Source organism: Oryx dammah, unplaced genomic scaffold (genome assembly GCF_014754425.2).
Source record: "Oryx dammah isolate SB20612 unplaced genomic scaffold, SCBI_Odam_1.1 HiC_scaffold_20, whole genome shotgun sequence".
NCBI classification, from domain to species: Eukaryota; Metazoa; Chordata; class Mammalia; order Artiodactyla; family Bovidae; genus Oryx; species Oryx dammah.
This window is the reverse complement of record NW_024070204.1, coordinates 19874686-19890476: the sequence shown is the minus strand read 5'-3', so window position 1 is coordinate 19890476 and position 15791 is coordinate 19874686.

The window sequence follows — 15791 nt, the reverse complement described above, 5'->3', positions numbered from 1 at the left end:
GAGCATCATTTTTCTACAATGCTCTATGTCAATGAATGGCACAGCTCTCATCCTGTGTCAAAAGTTATCTTAGACTCTTCCCTTTTCCTTATGTACATATCCAAAAGTCATACTTCTACATTTATATTTCCTCACACTTTGTTATATTTATGCTTCACTTCCCTGGTGGCTCAGATGGTAAAGTATCTGCCTGCAATGCAAGAGACCCTGGTTCGATCCCTGGGTTGGGAAGATCCTCTGGAGAAGGAAATGGCAACACACTCCAGTACTCTTGCCTGGAAAATTCCATGGATGGAGGAGCCTGGTAGGCTACAGTCCATGGGGTCGCAAAGAGTCAGACACGACTGAGCGACTTCACTTCACTTTACTCCTCTTAAATATTCCAGTTCTAATGAAATATTTTGTCATATATGCATGGAATAATGAGATGAACTGTCAAGACTGTTTTCACATGGTCTTTTCAAATTATTCCTTCTCACTATGGCCAAATGATTGCTCCCAAATGGAACAACACCCAACATCCTCTTTGGCTTCGAACCTTCTAGGAATCAACCACTTACAACTGTATCGTTTATACTCCACTATGGTATGAAGTGAAGTGAAGTCGCTCAGTCGTGTCCGACTCTTAGCAACCCCATGGACTGTAGTCTACCAGGCTCCTCAGTCCATGGGATTTTCCAGGCAAGAGTCCTGGAGTGGGGTGCCATTTTCTTCTCCAGGGGATCTTCCCGACCCAGGGATCGAACCCGGGTCTCCCGCATTGTAGGCAGACGCTTTACCATCTCAGCTACCAGGGAAGCACTAGTTGAATAAAATGGGAAATGTTTATCCAGACAAAAGTTTTCATTTCTCTTTGGATTTTAGAATTAATTTAAATGGTAAGTTTTCAGGTTTTGATTGCATGTCACATTTTACATCATGTGAATGATCAGTCAGTAAAAATGTAGAAATAGACCAAATTTTTATGCATGGAACCCCTTATTTTCTCACTTGCTGCTGTCACAATTAATATCATATGAATCTGTGCTTATAGGACGTTGTGGAAATATGCCCTGGACTAGAGTATAAATTTAGTTACTTAGAATGACACAAAAGACCATAATCTCGCCTTTGGCTAAAAATCCAATTATATCTCCCTTTGCTCATAACCTTATAATTTATGCTTTATTAATGAAAAATGTTTTTAATTCTCTGCAAAAACATGCCATCTCATAAACTCTTGACTTCTTCTGTCCCCTTTCTCTTACTAGACTAGCTCAATACTAATTAAATTTTCTGCAAGGAAATGTTTAATATCTGCCCAATCATGGTGATCATGAGCTACACATGGCTATTGATTGAGCACATGGAGAGTGGATGATTATCTCCTGGACTGAGATTTGAATTGTTTTTAAATGATTACTTAATATAAACTAAAATAGTCCCATATGGCTGGTGTTCTTGGTAGGCAGTGCACTTCAAGTTGTTTCATTTTGCTGCTTTTGGTGATAAACTTTTCCTGACCACCTCCACCAGCTTCCAAGTTGGAGATGGCCTTTCTCCTCTATTTTCTCTTTCTTCAGTGTGTCTGAGCACTTCCTTCAGCATCTGTTTTAATCCTTCAGCCTCTGTCATCTTTTTTTTTCCAATTGAAATTCTTTCCACTTTTAGAAAAAGGTTTTACTTCTCAGCCTTCTTAAGCCTTAGGTGCTTCAGATTTTGGCCCAATGAAAATGGAGCTCCTATTTTGCCCGGAATCTGCTGACTTTGACTTTGGAGGGGGTGTTTAGGGGTGGGGTGCAAATAGGGCTAGTGCTGCATGCCTGTTCAGTGGTCACAAGGGCTAATTTCCTCACTTGTGAATGTGAAAGAAGTATTTTAACTTCTACTCTCAAAGCCACCCCAACAACAACAAACTATTTTTCCTATACAATGTGCCCAAGTTTCATCTTGACATTCTTATTTTTAAAAACACCTGGAATTATGATTTGTAGCACTTGATGCTTCAGTAGCTTAACACACTTTATATGAGTCAGTTCATTAATTCTAGAAGCTGTGTCTTGGCATAGAAGAGAGCTGGCACATTTTGGTGCTTTAATTCCTTGTTGAAAGAAGGATGTGTGAACAATAGACCCAGTGCCAGAGGGAGGGTCTCTAAGTTCCTTCCATTAGAAATAAATGCAATTTGACTTTATAAAGAAATGCAATCTGATGCAAAATAGTGATTGGGATTAAAGTCAAATGGCAACCAAGTTTCTGGAGGCAAAATAAAAGGATATTTGATTCCTAAAGCCATGGTGAAAATAGGAAAATATACGTGACCATGATAATATTTTATGGGCTGAAAGCAAAGAGAGAAAAATAGTTTCTAAATGGTTATTTAACATATTACACAAATGACACTTTGCAATATTTGAAATATCAGTTTTTATTTGTTGTTTTTGTTTTCTTTGCAAAATTATTAGTATAAGCACCATGAAGAAGGCATTTTTTTTCTCTCTTTTTAGTATCTATATAACCTAGGCTTACAATACTGCTTTACCTTATAAATGAAGAGTAAGTTCTCATCTTCTGTTAAGAAAAGTATTAATATTTTTTATGAGTGAGTACCTCCTAGAACAAAGTGATTTAAAAAGCACTCAAACTTGACTAACTTATAACAATTAGCAGAACTGACAGAAGTATAGGCTTCAGGGTATATTTTAATCTAAAGGTAGATTTCTTGATGTTAAAAATAAATCATACAAATACAACAAATTTAAAGATATTGTATTTTGATACATACAGGGAAAAAAAACTATGCTTGAATATTATGAAGCTGAAGAAAATGGAATAAATTTACATAGAAGAAAACCATTGTACAATGGCTCAGTAACTGCACTATACCTCCAATGGCAAACATGGAAATATTCTTAATGGGGAAAGAAAATTGAAGGTGGGGAAAGAAAATTGAAGGTAGGATCTATGTTCAAATACCTGTGAACTGAAGATATATAAAAGGACTGAAGCAAAATAAATGCTTTTTCAATGACTTTTGGGCTTTCCAGGTGGTGCTAGTGGTAAAGAACCTGCTTGCTAATGTAGGAGACATAAGATACACCTTTGATCCCTGGGTTGGGAAGACCTCCTGGAGGAGAGAATGGCAGCCCACTCCAGTATTCTTGCCAGGAGAATCCCAGGGACAGAGGAGCCTGGCGGACTACAGTCCATGGGTTGCAAACAGCCAATTACAACTGAAGTGAGTTAGTATGCATGCAAAATGACTTTTAAGCCAGCAAAAGAAATAATGATTGAGAACTAGATTTAGAGCCAGGAAACAGGAGTTATTTCCCAAAAGTGCTGTCAAATGGCAGCATGGTCTGGGTTAATCACTCTATTATACTTCTTTATAATAAAACAACTTACTTGCCTCCTTTAAAAATATCAGTAATTACTGTATTGATGTGCTGTTTTGCTTTGGTTCACTCTCCTGAGGAGTGACAGAGTGGGAAGTCACTTTACTGCTATGAAAACTTGCTCAGCTTCTGACCAGAAGCTCTGAATTTCAACTTCACTTCTGCTACTATATGACCTTAAAAGTTTTTTGATCATTTCCAAAATTTCCTTTCATTTAGAATTTTAATCACTATCTTTCTCACACTTAACATCAGTAATGTATAGGCAACAATCTGAAACAGAAGCACAGAGTTTGTGTAACATCTTATAAAACTTTACTCTTGGTAGTAGAACATTCAAAGAAATAAGTAACGCAGAACACTGATATGCGTGCTATTCAGTGATCCATAATATCATTTTTGCTGCTTCATCGTCTTATGAAGGCAACACATCACAAAGCATTTAGTAAAAGGAATCTGATATTGAGCAATTTCAGCTCTTCAAAGGGTATTTATTTTCCAAGAATATCCTTAGGATGGTGATCATTTCCTTCATCAAACTCTACTGGACCTTAGTCAGGAATTTATAGAAGCTGAAAACTGCAGTGTTCTGATATTGCTTGTTATCTGAAAGCTTCATGTCTATTCACTAAAGTTTCAGAAGATTAAGTCTTAATGATATGAATTTTATTAAGTTCTTAAAAGGATATGAAATTTTGAAGAGTAATTTCAGTGTCAGCTTAATTACTCTTTCAAATCTCATGCATTTCCAGGCAATTAAATTTAATTTTTAAAGATCTGTTTCCTCGGTCAATCTATATGTAATATAAGTTTTTATTCTATATTGAATTTAAAATTGAGTTTTATTTTTAAACAAAACTGTTAAGAAATAGTTTATTCTGAGAGTAAACAAACTTGAAAATAAAATATATTTTCTTAGCATTTCTACCTGGCATATTTACTCTAAAATGAAGAAACTGTATGCATATTTATTGCTGATAGAAAAACTGTTTTTGTTTTATCTTTTACTCCATAAAATATTATGATGATCATATTTCTTTGCCTATTCTTAAATTAAGAGTATAAACACAGAATATCATTCCTATAATTTTCTGGGCATCTTTATAACCTCATTTTAAAATTCTGTCTGCTCAAGTGGTCAATGCAATTGAAAAATACAGCAATTACTAGTGTGTCATTAATTATTACTTGCTGTCTTAAGAATGGAAACTAGAACCTGAAGTTTCTCGGCTTAGGTTAAAAACTTTAGGGACTAATTTAGTCTGTTGTCTTACAAAATAAATGACTATACTGGTAAAAGATTCTAGAAAAAAGTTAGTACTGAAAGAGTATGCTAAGCCAGCTTCATGACTATTAAATACACATTGACCAATATACAAGATAGACAAAATCTTTGAATTGTATGTATATGCATATGGGTATGTGTGTATACACACATAGATCAGATTTTTCAGTATTTATAATTGCATTCTGGTATTTATTTTCATTTGCCTAATTAATGATGCTAAACATCTTTTCATATAATTGTTGACTATTTCTTTACCTTTTTAAGAGAAATATCTACTCAAATCTTTCACTCAATCTTTAATTGATTTGATTGTTTTGTTAGTTATTGAATTGCAAGCATTATTTTATGTTCTTAATACCAGACCCCTTTTAAGTATATGAATGGCAAAATTTTTCTCCATTTTTGTGTGTTGTATTTTAATTTTCTTGAACATGTCCTGTTATTAGATTGTTCCCCCTAAATATATACAGATCTTTCTCCACTTACAATGGGTCTTGACCCAATAAACCCATCAGCCGTTGAAAGTACTGTTAGTTGAAAATGCACTTAATTCATCTAATCCACCAAACATCACAGCTTAGCTTAACCTACCTTAAAAAGGCTCAGAACACTTACATTAGACTACAGCTGGGGAAAATTATCTAACAGAAAGGACTGTATTATAGTAAAGTTTTGAATATCACATATAATGTTTGAATACTGTACTGAAAGTGAAAAACAGAATGGTTTTCTGGGTACAAGATGATTGTTAAGTGTATCAGTTGCTTACCCTCATGATCACCTGGTTCACTGCCACTGCTGAGCATCAGTAGAGGGTCAGTTCAGTTCAGTCGCTCAGTCCTGTCTGACTCTTTGCGACCCCATGAATTGCAGCACGCCAGGCCTCCCTGTCCATCATCAACTCCCAGAGTGCACTCAAACTCATGTCCATCGAGTCAGTGATGCCATCCAACCAACTCATCCTCTGTCATCCCTTTCTCCTCCTGCCCCCAATCTCTCCCAGCATCAGAGTTTTTCCCAATGAGTCAACTCTTCGCATGAGGTGGCCAAAGTATTGGAGCTTCAGCTTTAGCATCATTCCTTCCAAAGAACACCAAGGACTGATCTCCTTTAGAATGGACTGGTTGGATCTCCTTTCAGTCCAAGGGATTCTCAAGAGTCTTCTCCAACACCACAGTTCAAAAGCATCAATTCTTTGATGCTCAGCTTTCTTCATAGTCCAACTCTCACATCCATACATGACTACTGGAAAAACCATAGCCTTGACTAGACGGACCCTTGTGGGCAAAGTAATGTCTCTGCTGTATTATACCATATATATTGCCAGCTCAAGAAAAGATCAAAATTCAAAATTTGAAGTGCAGTTTCTCCTGAATGTGTATCACTTTTGCATATAATGTTGAAAATGCATTAAGTCGAATCATTGTAAGTCAGGGACAAACTGTTTGCTGAAGCTTTACCCCCTAGTGTGTTTATATTTGGAGCTAGACCTTTAAAGACATAATTATGGTTAAAAGAGTTCATAAGGTGGAGATTTATTAGGATAGATGTCCTTTTGAGAAGAGGGAAGGACACCAGGGGTACACACACACAGGCATAACTAGGTAAATATACAGCTGGGAGGTGGCCATCTACAAGTCAAGGAGAGAGGACTCAAGAGAAATCAAGCCTTCCAACCTCTTGGTCTTAGACTCCATGCCTCCAGAATTATGGGGAAATAATTTTCAGCTATTCAAACCTCCAACCTATGGTATTGTGTTGCAGTAGCTCTAGCTATTATGTCCTGCAGTAGCTCTAGCATAATAGTTCAAGATATTATGTCATTTGATGGTCACAAAGTTTTAAAATTTAAATGAATAAAGAGTTGTGATAAACACCTACGATGTAACATTGGTGAATCATGAAAAGATGAAGTTGGATATTTTAACCGTGCAAATGTTCAAATCTCATGATTGCAGATTACAGGCAGAGGATGCTTCTTTTAGGAAAGCTCTTGTTTCTGTCTAATTTGTATCCATCTATCCTAGGCACAGTGGTAAAGAATCTGCCTGCCAATCCAGAGGACACAAGAGATGAAAACTTGATCCCTGGGTTGGGAAGATTCCCTGGAGAAAGAAATGACAACCCACTCCAGTCATCTTGCCTGAAAAATTCCATGGACAGAGGAGCCTGGTAGGCTAAAGTCCATTGGGTCACAAAGAATTGGACATGACTGAGCAACTGAGTATACATCCCAGAGAAAAATTAATCTATCATTTGTAGAACTCTTTGTAAAGTAAAACAAAACAAAACAAATGTTAACGACGTGAATTAAAAAAAATATATTCTCATCATTTTCTCTAATTTTTAATCCTAAGTCATTATGTGATTTGTCTCTAGATAATGTAGATGACTTATTCATTGAAACCTGACAAAGGTCACCAAGTTTCTAGCCTGTGATTTCTATGTTCCTACATCTCATGGCCCTGCAGTTACATAAACAGGGCTCATAGTTTAGGTTTTGTTTCCTGCAGAATAGCACTCCTGATGCTATATTCTATGGGCTTCCCTTGTAGCTCAATTAGTAAAGAACCCGCCTGCAATGCAGGAGACCCTGGTTCAATTCCTGGGTCATGAAGATCCACTGGAGAAGGGATAGAAGACCCCCTCCAGTATTCTTGCACTTCCCTTGTGGCTCAGCTGATAAAGAATCTGTCTGCAATGTGGGAGACCTGGATTCAATCCCTGGGATGGGAAGATCCCCTGGAAAAGGGAAAGGCTACCCATTCCAGTATTCTGGCCTGAAGAATTCCATGGACTGTACAGCATTCCTGATGCTATAATCTATATCTGTGTGGGTTATATTTGAGTGTGAATAACAGATACATAAAAATAATGGATTAAAATTCAGAAGTATATTCTACTTTGATAATAAGTAATATTCACATGTAGGAAATCAAGTTAGACCCAGACTGCTATCCACTTTCTTCTCTACTAAACCCATTACAGATATCATGCTCGTGGTCCAACATGAAACTGGAGCCATCATGTAGGCAACTTCCAAGCAGTAGTGTAGAAGACACAAAAATGTGTCTCAGCAGTGCTGTTAGAAATTTTCAGGGTGAATTGTTATGTAATAGTTCAGTTTTTGACCCTTTGGTCTCATGTCATTCTTCAACTCAGAATGACAAATGTATGTTTTATTATAATTGACCTTTATGTCAATTAAAAATCAGGATTGCCATATGGAGGAAAAGGCCATGGAAGGGACAGCTAGCAGACTCTGCATGGAATCTTATATTGTTCTTTAAACTTGCCATTTTTTTACAATCATTTCAACAATTTGTGAGATAACCTTTACATAATATCAGGAGGCTGTAAAAGGGCTTGCCTCTCTTGGCTTTGCACTTTTTAAAATTTATTTTTCTTTTATAACTTTTACCCATCATGTTGCCTGCTTTCTTATGATAGTTCATGTGTCTGACCTCAAAGATAAGAGGAATGTTAAATAAGTGCTCTTGATTATTCAGGTGGCAGATAAATATTAAAGGCAGATGTGTTAGAAGAAATTAATTCTCTGAATGGAGATGAAAATTTTTGACCAGTTCTTTGCTGATGTGATAAGTGTTTATTCTGCATATTTTAATTTAATTTGAAAAGAAAACAGAGGTAAGTAAAAGAGGATTACATTGCAAAAGGTGAATATGCATGGCTTCCTTTCAGTGATCACTTTTTCTGTCTGTAGAGTGGGACATTTGGAATTAAAAAGAGATGAACATTGGATCTCAGAGATCCTTCAGATACTTTTATTGCTCATCTTCTCAATTTACATACCATGACAGGCAGATCCAGAGGTTCTATTTTCCTGTAGCAGACTCAATGACTTAATTTTGCGAAAACTCACATTATTGATCATTTTGTAGTCTTAAATATTAAAATTTTCTCTTTGGTAAGAAAATCATTATTTTCATGTGTCCTTTTCATAAATGTTTCCTTGTCTTAAAAAAATAGACTGGTAATTTCAAAGAAGACAATGATTCCATTAAATTATGGATACCATAAAAAGGGAGTATTACCTTGTCAGTTTCAGCATTGTATATGCATTTCTAGGAGCTTTAGAATTTTTTCCTGTTTCAGTTATGTTTCCCTTATTGCACTATTTTATACTAGAGCACATTGCAGGGTTAACAGTTTTTAAAGTGACTCATAATTTTGTGCCCATCCCTGCCATATTATTACAGTCTGCATTCTGTTTAAGGTTTAATTTTAAAAATAATTGCCTCTTATTAAAATACCCCACATTACATTATTGCTGGTCATGCAGAAAATTACTTTGCTGCAGGAAACAAAACTATCCAATATAATCTTTTCTCCTCATAACAGAGGAGATAATTGGATTAATCACAAGTCAAAATCTTGGAAGTAGAATACTTTGTTGGCTAAACTGAGCCATGCTTGTCAGTTAAAGATGATAGATGAGTACTTCTGTGATGCTACATAATCAACGGCAACTAGTCACCATAATAATGAATATTTTAGAAATATTAAAATATGTTAATTAGCCATTGACTATGAGGAGAAACTGGTTTAGCCCCATGAGGAACTAGTGCCTTGTTAAAGACATCATCATATAACCATGCCCACTAAGGTAAATTTCTCATCAGCTCACTTGATACTATTTTGTAAATTTTAGGACACTTGATAAAGTAGAAAAAGGTCTCATATGGTGAATCTTTTAATGGTTAAATCTACTGCATGTCTTTGGGTATAACATTAGATCCTCATAGTGGCTTCATTCCTCAGTAGTTCTCTTTCTACAGTGGGGTTCATTATTTTAAAGTTTATATTTCCAGAGCAAGTTTCTTTATTCATTTTTAGGAATGCAATTTAAAAATGAGACTATAACAAGGAGCTTTGGAATCTTTAGGCATGTATTTTTATCATGAAATTTTGGATATAAGAGTAACTTCCTTTCATAGATTGTGAAATGACAGTCTAAAATGGTGGAATAGAAGGATGTGCACTCTCCTTCTCTTGAAAGAACTCCAAAATTGCAGCTCACTGCTGAACAGCCATCAATAAGACAATGTTGGATTCCACCAAAAAAAGATAGCCCATGTCCAAGGGCAAAGGAAAAGCCCCAATAAATGATAGGAAGGGTGAAATTGCTTTTAGAATCAAACCCCATATACACGCCGGAGATGCTTGGAGAGCTCAAACAAAACCTTTTGTACACCAGGACCCAGAGACACTACAGAGACTGTACCAGACCATACTTTCAGTGTTTGAATGTCTCCTGCAGAGGCACAGGTCAGCAACAGCCTGCTGCAGTGACAGGAGTTCTGGCTGCAGCAGACGTGGAAGGCACTGCCTGTGTCATGAGTCCTTTTGGAGGAGTTCACTACTAGCACCTTCATAAAGTCACCAAATGAGCAGACTACCCACAGACTGGAGAACAATTATATCAAAGAAGTTCTTGCACTGTGACAAAAGTTCTAGGGCCCTCAGTACCTTTCCCATCCTGGGGATCCAGGAAAGGGACTGAGAACCCCCAGAGAATTTGACTTTGGAGGCCAGTCGGGATTTTATTACAGATCTTCCACAGGACTGGGGAAACATACTCTTCGAGGTCACAAACAAAACGTTGTGTGCACCAGGGCCCAGGAGAAATGAGAAGTGACCCCACAAGAGACTTGCCCGAGTGGCCAGGAGTCTCTGGAGGAGGCATGGGTCAATAATGGCCTCTCATGGCATCAGGGGCCCTGAATACAGCAGTGCTGGCATAGGTCCTTTTGAAGGAGGTTGCCATTACTGCCATTACCCCTACCATAGATTGGCCTCAGGCCAAAAAACTGAAGAAACACAGCCCCACCCATCAACAGAAAACTGAATTAAAGATTTACTGAGCATGGCCCTGCCCATCAGAACCAGACTCAGATTCTCCCACAGCCAGTCCCTCCCATCAAGAAGCTTCCATCAGCCTCTTTTTCATCCATAAGAAAGCAGACAGAATAACTAACCAAAGTGATCACAAGGATCACAACTTTGTCTAACTCAGTGAAACTATGAACTATGCCATGTAGGGTCACCCAAGATGGACTGTTCATGGTAGAGAGTTTGGACAAAAAGTGGTCCACTGGAGAAGGAAATGGCAAACCATTTTGGCATCTTGCCTTGAGAACCCCATGAACAGAATGAAAAGGCAAAAAGATAAGATACTGAAAGACAAATTCCCCAATTCAGTAGGTGCCCTATGTGCTGCTAGTGAAGAGAGGAGAAATTACTCCAGAAAGAATGAAGAGACCAAATCAAAGAGAAAAAAATGCCCAGTTGTGGATGTGACTGGTGATGGAAATAAAGTCTGATGCTATAAAGAACAATATTCTATAAGAACCTGAAACGTTAGGTCCATGATTCAAGGTAAATTAGAAGTGGTCAAACAGGGGATAGCAAGAGTGAACATTGACATTTTAAGAATTAGTGAACTAAAACAGACCAGAAAGGGTGAATTTAATTCAGATAACTATTATCTACTACTGTGGGCAGGAATCCCTTAGAAGAAATGGAGTAGCCCTCATAGTAAATAAAAGAGTCCAAAATGGAGTACTTGGGTGTGATCTCAAAAAGAACTGAATGATCTCTGTTCTTTTACAAGGCAAACAATTTAATATGAGAGTCATCTAAGTCTATGCCCCAACCACTAATGCTGAAGAAGCTGAAGTTGAATGTTTCTATTATGACCTACAGGACCTTTTAGAACTAACAACAAAAAAGATGTCCTTTTCATCATAGGGGACTGGAATGCAAAAGTAGGAAGTCAAATTTGGCCTCAAAGTACCAAATAAAGTAGGGGAAAGATTAGCAGAGATTTGCCAAGAGAACGCACTGGTCATAGCAAACACCCTCTTCCAACAACACAAAAGATGCCTGTACACATGGCCATCACCAGATGGTCAATACTGAAATCAGATTGATTTTGTTCTTTGCAGTCAAAAATGGAGAAGCTCTATACATTCAGCAAAAACAAGACTGGGAGCTGACTGTGGCTCAGACCATGAACTTCTTTTTGCAAAATGGAGATTTAAACTGAAGAAAGTAGAGAAAAGCATGAGACCATTCAGGTATGAACTAAAGCATACCTATTATAACTATGCAGCAGAAGTGACATATAGATTCAAGGGATTAGATCTGATATAAAAAGTGCCTGAAGAACTATGGACAGAGGCTCATGACATTGTACAGGAGGCATTTATCAAGACCATCTCCAAGAAAAAGAATTACAAAAAGGCAAAATGGTTGTCTGAGGAAGGAAGCCTTAAAATAACTTAGAAAAGAAGAGAACCAAAAGGCAAAGGAGAAAATGAAAGATATATCCATTTGAATGCAGAGTTCCAAAGAATAACAAGGAGAGTAAGAAAGCCTTCTTCAGTGATCAGTGCAAAGAAATAGAGGAAAACAATAGAATGGGAAGGACTAAAGATCTTTTTCGGAGAAGGCAATGGCAACTCATTCCAGTACTCTTGCCTGGAAAACCCCATGGACGGAGGAACCTGGTAGGCTGCAGTCATGGGGTCGCGAAGAGTCGGATACGACTGAGCAACTTCACTTTCACTTTTCACTTTCATGCATTGGAGAAGGAAATGGCAACCCACTCCAGAGTTCCTACCTGTAGAATCCCAGGGACGGGGGAGCCTGGTGGGCTGCCATCTATGGGGTTGCACAGATTCAGACACGACTGAAGTGACTTAGCAGCAGCAGCAGCAGAGATCTTTTTAAGAAAATTAGAGATACCAAGAGAAAATTTCACGCAAAGATGGGCACAATAAAGGACAGAAACAGTATGGACCTAACAGAAGCAGAAGAAATTAAGAAGAGATTGCAAAAATGCACAGAACTATAAAAAAATCTTAAAAATCTTAATGACACAGATTACCAAGATGGTGTAATCACTCTCCTACAGCCAGACATCCTGGAATGCAAAGTCAAGTGGGCCTTAGGAAGCATCACTACGAACAAAACTAGTGGAGGTGATGGAATTCTAGTTGAGCTATTTCAAATTCTAAATGATGATGCTGTGAAAGTGCTACACTCAATATGCCAGCAGATTTGGAAAACTCAGCAGTGGCCACAGGACTGGAAAAGGTCAGTTTTCATTCCAATCCCCAAGAAAGGCTATGACAAAGAATGTTCAAACTATCACACATTTGCAATCATCTCACATGCTAGCAAAGTGATTCTCAAAATTCTCCAAGCCTGGCTTCAACAGCACATGAACCAGGAACTTTCAGATGTTCAAGCAGGATTTTAAAAAGGCAGAGGAATTCCAGAAAAAGAAAATCTACTTCTGTTTTATTGACTATGCCAAATCCTTTGACTGTATGATCACAGCAAACTTGAAAATTCTTCAAGAGATAGGAATGCCACACCAGCTTATCTGCCTCCTGAGAAATCTGTATGCAGGTCAAGAAGCAACAGTTAGAACTGGAGATGGAACAACAGATTGGTTTCAAATTGTGAAAGGAGTACATCAAGGCTGTATATTATCATTCTGCTTATTTAACTTATATTCAGAGTACATCATGGGAAATGCCAGACTGGATGAAGCACAAGCTGGAATCAAGGTTGCTTGGAGAAATATCAATAAGCTGATATGCAGATGATGCTGCCCTTATGGCAGAAAGTGAAGAGGAATTAAAGAGCCTCTTGATGAAAGTGAAAGAAGAGAGTGAAAAAGCTGGCTTAAGACTCGGCATTCAAAAACTAAGACTATGGCATCTAGTCCCATCATGTCATGGCAAATAGATAGGGACACAACAGAAATAGTGACAGACTTTATTTTCTTGGGCTCCAAAATCTCTGCAGATGGTGACTGCAGCCATGACATTAAAATACACTTGCTCCTTGGAAGAAAAGCTATGACTAACCTAGACATCATATTAAAAAGCAGAGACATTACTTTATCAACAATGATCCATATATTCAAATCTATGGTTTTTCTAGTAGTTATGTTTGGATGTGAGAATTGGACCATAAAGAAAGCTGAGCATGGAAGAATTGATGCTTTTGAACTGTGGTGTTGTAGAAAACTCTTGAGAGTCCCTTTCACAGCAAGGAGATCAAACCAGTCAATCCTAATGGAAATCAGTCCTGAATATTCATTGGAAGGATTGATGCTGAAGCTGAAGTTTCAATATTTTGGCCACCTGATGTGAAAAACTGACTCTTTAGAAAAGAGCCTGATGCTGGGAAAGATTGAAGGCAGGAGGAAAAGGGAGCAACAGAGGGTGAGATGGTTGGATGGCATCACCCACTCAATGGACATGAATTTGAGCAAGCCATGGGAGTTGGTGATGGACAGGGAAGCCTGGCGTGCTGCGATCCGTGCCAGGAGTCAGACACGACTCAGAAACTGAATTGAACTGGACTCATTTCATATTATAGATAGATGTGGAAATGTTACATTGCTTATAGAGGCATTTAGCGTCATTGCAAGTGTTATAATGAGAATTCATATCAATCATGCTAGGTAAAACACTCATAGCAGTACTTAATGCCGTCTAGGAAAATCCTGAAATGAATCACTTAGTCCATTTAAGCAATTATAGGAGGGTTTTTTTTTTTTAAGTCTAACTTTAGTACAGGTTTTTTTTTTTAATTTATTTTTTATTTTACTTTACAATTCTATATTGGTTTTGCCATACATTGACATGAATCCACCACGGGTGTACATGCGTTCCCAAACATAACCCCCCTCCCACCCCCCTCCCCACAACATCTCTCTGGGTCATCCCCGTGTACCAGCCCCAAGCGTGCCGTATCCTGCATCAGACATAGACTGGCAATTCGATTCTTACATGATATTATACATGTTTCAATGCTATTCTCCCAAATCATCTCACCCTCTCCCTCTCCCTCTAAGTCCAAAAGTCTGCTATACACATCTGTGTCTTTTTTGCTGTCCTGCATACAGGGTCATCATTGCCATCTTTCTAAATTCCATGTATATGTGTTAGTATACTGTATTGGTGTTTTTCTTTCTGGCTTACTTCACTCTGTATAATCGGCTCCAGTTTCATCCATCTCATCAGAACTGATTCAAATGTTTTCTTTTTAACAGCTGAGTAATACTCCATTGTGTATATGTACCACAGCTTTCTTATCCATTCATCTGCTGATTTTAAAAATCACAAATCTAAACTGTACAATACAAAATGACCACAAAATTTTAACTACCAACCTATATCAAGGTACTGAATCTCACCAGTCTTTCAAAAACCTTTCTTGTCTCCTCCTGTTCACTAACCCTTCTCTCCAAAGGAAATGACTGTTTTAACTTCCAAATTCATAATATAATTAAATATATGTTATATATATTATATGTATGATATATATTATATAGATGACATGTATTCTTTATGCCTTGGATAATTTATTCAAAATTATGTTTGTTGGATTCCTTAATGTTCAAATGCATAGCTATAGTTCATCCAATTTCAGAATAACAAATTATCATTTAAATTTACTACAAAATATCCAGTATACTAGTGATAGGTTGGGGCCTCCCTGGTGGCTCAGTGGTAAAGAATCTTCCTGCCAATGCAGGAGACAGTGGTCAATTCCTGGTTCAGTAAGATACCCTGGATAAAGAAATGGCCCCTCACTCCAGTATTCTTGCCTGAGAAATCCTGTGGATAGAGAAGCCTGTTGGGTTACAGTCCATGAGGTTATCAAAGAGTTGGGCACAACTTAGTGACTTGTTCAGTTACTCAATCATGTCTGACTCTTTGTGACCTCATGGACTGCCCCAACACTTTCATTGCTCTACTGGCTAAAACCTTCAATCCAATGCTTAAACTAATTAAAAGGAAAACTAGGAAATATTTGAAAATAATGAAATTTAGAGCTTTGATATTTGTGGAGTGCAGGCCAAGGGGTGGTTCATAGAAAACCCACAACCATAAATGCTAACAATAGAAAAGAAGAAAAGGAATTGAAGATCAATCATTACAGTGTGTACTACAAAAAGTTAGGAAGAGTGTACATACTAAACAAAAGATGAAAGACAAAAGATTAGAACAAGCATCCCTAGAAGAATAAATAAATAAATAATATAGGAAAATGATAAATCTGAAAGCCAAAATTATTAAATT